Source organism: Manduca sexta, unplaced genomic scaffold (genome assembly GCF_014839805.1).
Source record: "Manduca sexta isolate Smith_Timp_Sample1 unplaced genomic scaffold, JHU_Msex_v1.0 HiC_scaffold_760, whole genome shotgun sequence".
NCBI lineage: Eukaryota > Metazoa > Arthropoda > Insecta > Lepidoptera > Sphingidae > Manduca > Manduca sexta.
In genome coordinates, this window is record NW_023595584.1 from 1 (window position 1) to 7,000 (window position 7,000).

Consider the following 7,000-nt stretch of genomic DNA (forward strand, 5'->3'; position numbering starts at 1 on the left):
AACAATTGTTATAAAAAAAGGTCGTTTTGAATTTTTTAAACTACCAAAATGTTAAATTGCTTATGTAATAGTGTTGATTGCAAATGAATATGTCTATTTTAGGAGGCGAAGCACGGAATCAAAAATTTAAGTGTTATTTTCATTACGAAATGAATGAAACGATATCCACATTATAAAAATATCTAACGAACGTATTGTACAAATATAATGTGTAATTTTTTTTTATAATATGTTCTATAAATTTCCAATAGATAGCTTTAAAAAAATGGCTAGCACGCCGATTTGCTGGGGGCACCCTCTTAAGCGTTAATTAGCTAAGAATGTAAAAGATAACTGTTAAATATGTAATTATTTAATGCAAACTCGTTGACAGTCAATAACGCACTGACGTCTTTATTGTGACAGGTCTAAACCTGCCAGTCATATATATAACATTTCTCCCCATTACATAAGTATTATTAAGGTACAACTAAATAACAGAACATAAACTAAAATAACAAATTACAAGTCCATACAAAAGAAAGCTTTATAATCAACTCTTTGTTTTGGCGTAATAATCTCTCCGATTGACCTGGCCTTTGCTCCGAGGAAAGTTGATTCTCAGTTTCGTGAGCAACCTGACATTCTGAACCTGACGTCCCATCTTGAACGCACTGGTTTTCCGAATGTGATGTCACAGCCTCAAAAAACTCATCATCAGAGCTCAGGTTTGGCTGAAGCGGTAATTCGGCTGGAGCCTCGGCTAGTGCCACTTCATTTTCTCCAGCTGGAGCCTCGGGTAGTGCCACTTCGTTATCTCCATCTACCTCTCTGGTGCAACTTTGCGACACAATCGCTTGGTCCTCCCTTGGAGACGTATCTGTCTCGTAAAGTTCAGGTGTAAAATCCAGGACGTCACTGGTATTAGAGATAGGAGGAAGAGACTTTCCTACGAGTTGATTTTTATGCTTCACTTGCACTAAGGTCGTACAGTCCGTGACTAAATATGTTAATTTGCCTATTCGTTTGGTAACAATGCCACGATTCCAAGTAAATTGTTTATTTCCTTGATATTTCTTGTACATAACAACATCACCCGCTTTAAAACTTTGTCTGTTGGAACCTCCATAGGCCCTACTCTGTGAACACTGTTGTCGTTTCACAAATTTGGTAAGAGATTCAGAAGGGGATGGCGGTGAAATAGGATTAATAAAATCTAGGCGCGAACGAAGTTTCCGCCCAAATACTAACTGCGCAGGGGAAGACCCAGTTGTAGAATGAACCGAATTTCTGTAATCGAAAAGGTATTTTAATAACTTTTCGTAACGTTCTTTAAATTGCTACTAGATAACAAACAGGATTTAATACCTTTTTGATAATTTTACATAGCTCTCCGCCTGGCCATTGCTAGCTGGATGATAGGCGGGCGACGTTACATGCGATATTCCATTCGCTAAACAAAATTTCGTAAATTCTTCAGAAACAAAACATGTAGCATTATCACTAACCAACGTGTGAATCAACCCGAATCGTGACATGAAATCGTATAATTTTGCTATCACTGTGGCCGAAGAAGTATAATTCACTCTGTACACTTCCACCCATTTGGAATGTGCATCCACAATGACAAAACAGAACTCACCATTAATAGGACCTAAGAAATCTACATGAACTCTATAAAATGGTTGTAACGGGTGTGGCCACACGGCAAGCGGTGCCCGCGTCGGTGACGGTCTTAGCTGTGTACAAATTTCACAGCCAGCAATCATAGATTCTATCGCTTTGTCGATACCCGGAAACCAAAGTCTACTACGAGCTTCAGCTTTAGACTTTACAATGCCTAAGTGTGATTTATGAAGCTCTGACAATAAACTTGCTTGTAACACGTTAGGAATTACAACCTTAAAACCTCGCATGATCACACCATTTTCAAATGAAAGTTGGTCTCTACAAAGAAAAAATTTACGTATATTTTCGTCTGTAACTTTTTCGGCCAGCCATTCAAAATATATTTTATCACTTTAGATAATATCACATCTTTTTGAGTTTCTTCGCGTAACCTCTGAAGCGTTACAGGTAAGCTAGAGTCTACAACAAAATTAACATAAGTTGCCTTATCCTCAACGTATCTTGAAACTCCGTGCGCTACGTGATCATCCATCTCACATGACTCACAATCATCTAAACTTGCGCGAGAAAAATAATCTGCGCTATTATTAGCACTTTTGACATACTCTATTATAAAATTATAACCACTTAAGAAAAGTGCATACCTCTGTAATCTATTTGCAGAAATCTCGGGTATTCCGCGATGAGGCCCGAATATAGTAATTAAGGGCTTGTGATCAGTTCGAAGAACAAAAGGAGTAGATCTGCCGTAAAGATACTGATGGAAACGACGAACCCCAAATATGATGGCTGTCGCTTCTTTCTGTATTTGCGAGTATCTGCGCTCCGCAACATTCAGCGTGCGCGACGCAAATGATACTGGCCGCTCCAACCCTGTAGCATCTTCTTGTGACAGAATGGCACCTAATCCGGTCGGAGAAGCATCTACAGTCAAAATTACTTTTGCGTTTGTATCAAAATGAGCTAAAACTTGTTCCGATACTAACATGTTTTTATTTTCTTAAAAGCGGCATTATGCTCTGGAGTCCAACACCATTTACAATTTTTTGTAGCAATGCGTATAGAGGACTGAGAATTGATGAAGCATTAGGCACAAAATTACGATAGTAATTTACAAAGACCTAAAAACGATTGTAGTTTAGCAACGTCTTTTGGAACTGGAGCGTTTAATATTGCTGAAACCTTTTGGGTGACTTTTTCAACCCATGCTTATCAACTACATAACCTAAATATTCTAGCTCCTCTTTAAAAACTCACATTTGGCATTTTGGAGCGTTAGGCCTGCGTCCTGTAGTCGACCAAGTACAGTGCGCAATCTACTTAGATGTTGCGCCCTATTCACTCCCGTCACCAAAATATCATCGAGCATGCACAATACACCGTCCAAACCTGATAAAACATTTTCCATGAGGCGTTGGAAAATAGCCGGGGCGCTGGACAACCCAAATACTAAGCGCGTATACTTAAACAACCCTTTATGAGTATTGATAACTGTATACTTTTGAGACTCTTCATCTAATACACATTGTGCGTAGGCTTTGTGAAAGATCCAACTTAGAGAACTGTTGACCCCCCTGTAACTTTGTAAAAAGTTCTTGCGCGGTGGGTAAAGGGTATTGATCGACCAATAGTTGTTTATTAATTGTGATTGAATAATCAGCACACAACCGGATGGAATCGTCGCGCTTTAACACGGGCACCACGGGCGAAGCATACTCGGAATGCTCTACGGGCTTCAATATGCCAACGCACACTAGACGCTCTATCTCTTTGTCCAGCTTATCACGTAAAAGCAAAGGCTACGGGACGCGGCTTAAAAAATTGGCTTTACGTCATTTTTCAATTTAAGTTTTACTTTATATTTACTAAATTTCCCTAACTCATCACTGAATACTCGAGGAAATTCATTCTTTAGGCGCACTATTAAATCTGAGGTTTTCTCACAAAAATTGACGGGAAGTAATTCTAATCGGAAGAAAGATATAAAGTCCCTCCCTAAAAGTGGCGGACCGCCATCACGAATTATAAACACATTCAAAGTACATGTTTTCCAGTATATGTGAACGGCAATTTTGCAATACCTACGCATTCAATACGTCGACCAGTATAAGACATTAAATACTTAGTTGTTTTGGACAACACTACTTCCTTAAAATATTTAAAATACGTTCGTTCGGAAATCGCAGTAACAGCTGACCCGCTATCAACCTGAAACCTGATCCGTTTCCTAGAACAGTGACAACCTCTGTCATTGGTTCACCATTATAGGTGCGAATATTATACAACTCACCGTCATCCCGCTAGTGATCTCATGTGCCAAGAAATTATTTTTTACACATGCGACGCAAATGCCCTTAACGTTGCACTTTTTACATTTATAGCTAGCGAATCTACATTGAGTTGAAGAATGATTTTTAAAACCGCAAACCGAACACAACAGTTTAACACTAGAATTATTTTTGGCGTCGATCTTGAGTATTTGATCGTTGTTAGACGGTGCCTTTCAGGACCGTTGATGCTAAGGCGCCTGCACGCGCACACCGCATCCTCTCTGCTAACTCCACCGCTTTTCCTAGCGTTAAACTCTTTGGATCTTGAGCAAATAGTTTTTCACGCTCCGTTCCAGGTAGCATTGCCATTACAAAATGGTCCCGTAATGCTTCCTCCACGTTTAAAAATCCACAGTTTGCCGATAGTCCACGCAATCTCGCCGCCCATTGGTGATAGGTTTCTCCCTCGACTTGGATTGCTGAATAAAATTTATACCTCTCGTGAAAACCACACACTTGGGGCACAAAATGCCCGTCCAGAAGACCCAATATGTCATCGAACGGGATGGAAATGAGTTCTTTCGGTAAGGCCAAATTCGCAGCAAGCTTGTACGTGGATTCCTTGAGTGCGCTTAATAAAATAGCACGCCGTTTGGATCCTGAAGCATCGGTAGCTTCAGAGACGTCATTGCGACGAACCATTGTAGCAACCGTCCCTTGTATTCTGGCCAAGTTTGCAAATTGTGGTCGAAGGTCGTAAGAATACCAAATGTTTGAGCCATATTTTCGTAAATACACTTTTTACGAGAATATTGAGTAAAATCCTCGTCGCCAATGTTAAATATGTAATTATTTAATGCAAACTCGTTGACAGTCAATAACGCACTGACGTCTTTATTGTGACAGGTCTAAACCTGCCAGTCATATATATAACAGTTCCAAAATTATACATTATTTTTATTCATAACAGCTTTATTAGTACATAGAACCAACACCTCAGTCTGCCCCGTGACCACGAGGCTGCAGTCTTCGAAACGTCTGAAGAAAATTAAAATATAAAAACCGCAATAAAATACGAATACGAATGCAAAATAATTTTAATGTCTAACATTCGCGTAAACATAAGAAATCATTAGTACATAGGTATGCAATACATTGTTTTGTTAAGCGTTCATTTAAAAGTCAAAAACACACGGCCCGGTCACTGCTCGGACGCCACTACGTGACCGAACTTTGTCCTCTATAACTTGCCATCAATCTACTATAATTATTTTTAGTAGAATGTTTCCGAGAAAAAGTTTATTTAGGTTAGGTTAGCTTTTCGTGTTGGAGGGTCGCCATTCGATCAATTTACCACCGACCCTTTACAGTGTTACTCCATCAGAAAAATCAGTCTGAAATCAAATGGCCATACACAGAGAATAGAGCCTCAGTTTGTTGTCATCAAGTTGTTTTATAGCACACTCTAAAAGGACAAGTGTTGCATTGTAAGCTGATTTATTCCAAACGGAAGGAACAGGAATGTATTAAAATAGAATCAGGTGTGCAAGCGACATCCAATCGACCGGTGTGACAGATTAAAAGTGAAGCAAAACGTTTTTATGCCTTCCCGGTTTCGGATGCACCGCTGTTATAGCCAGGGTTGTCGCTTTGTGGAAAATGCTTAATCTCTAAAATATAGTTATTGTATCACATCACCATCATCACTCCAAATAAGCCATTAGATGTAGTCCAAATAGTCTCTAGCGAAAAATTGTTTGATTCTCGTTTTGGAAAAGTTTGGGTTTAGATAAAATATAATTTGCCGAAAGTTGCTACAATAAAATTGTATAATATGTCCCGCCCTGGTGTGATCACGTTAATATATGTTTAAAAAAATGGTTGTCCTGTCAACCCTAGTTATGCCCACCATGTGTTGACGTACAGATATAAATGGCGACTGGATATTCAGCCGACATTCGATAGTTATAAACTAACCCGTTCGTAGGCTATTTGCTTGTTTTTTATATTTTGATAGTTTTATGCTCTACTTCTGAAACTGAATTTTAGTATGTGAAGGGCTATGCATAATAATTCAGACAATATACCCGTTGTTTTCTAAAAATTGTTAAAAATTTAATTTGAAGTAATATCTTGTTTGGATTTATCTTTCCTCAGTCTTTCCATTCTTTATCGTCAGTACCTAAGACAGTGGGACAGTTGCCACTGTTGGGCACGTCCTTATTTTTTAAAAAGATGATTTACACTATTCATCCACCACGCTCGTCTAATGTTCTATACATTATGCTAAACTCAAGTTCTCAAACCCTAAAGTACACAGGGTCCTCATACCTTCATTCTATCTTCATTGAGATAGCGATAATTACTAGTAAATACATGTTGTCAGCGGTACCCTGAGGTGCGAATTCCCACCTCCCACTTGGCAGGCGTTTCGTCTCCCCTATAAGCCATCTTATCGATATTAATTAGAAGGTATATCGGCTGCAAGGCACCGCGAAATGTCGGCTCTTGAAGCGATTCTCGGGTGTGTTAAGACGCATTGGTCTTCTATCTTACGCTCAGAAAAATGACGCGGTGTTTGGTCACTATGTTGGTGTACGGAGAATTACATAGAACGCAATGCAATTTTTTTTTCTGTACGGACATGACAAAGTGGCTCCATTACAACTGACGGAATGATTAGAGATGTCTATCCCTCGCTAGTCTACACTATTACCCTGGCCTATTTGAATACACAGGCTGATTGGTCCCTACAGCGGGTTTTAGACCTTGTGAACGGTATTCGGTATACGGTAGCGTAGGACGACCTCCGATCCGCTGGTCCGACGATATTCGTAGGATCGCCCGTGGACGCTGGATGAGGAGAGCGGAGGGCCGAGCAGCGTGGCGCGCTTTAGGGGAGGCCTATGTTCAGCAGTGGACAGCTGTAGGCTAATGATGATGAACGGTATTCACCATCCGGACGGATACAAATATCCTACGATAAGGATAATTAGTTAGGAACTCTGCCCGTCGATTTCTCGGTTGCTTTATACACCCTGAGTGCTAATCCTGGTTCGTAAGACCATCGAACGCAACAAACCCATTGGAGTCTAGTATTTATCTATTTTCATGAAAAAAGT

General features: G+C 39.8%; 1 pseudogene; it reads right to left on the reverse strand.

Moving 5' to 3' along the window:
- Positions 1-329: 329 nt before the first annotated feature.
- On the reverse strand, positions 330-4,831 carry LOC119193592 (annotated as a pseudogene).
- Positions 4,832-7,000: the final 2,169 nt, after the last annotated feature.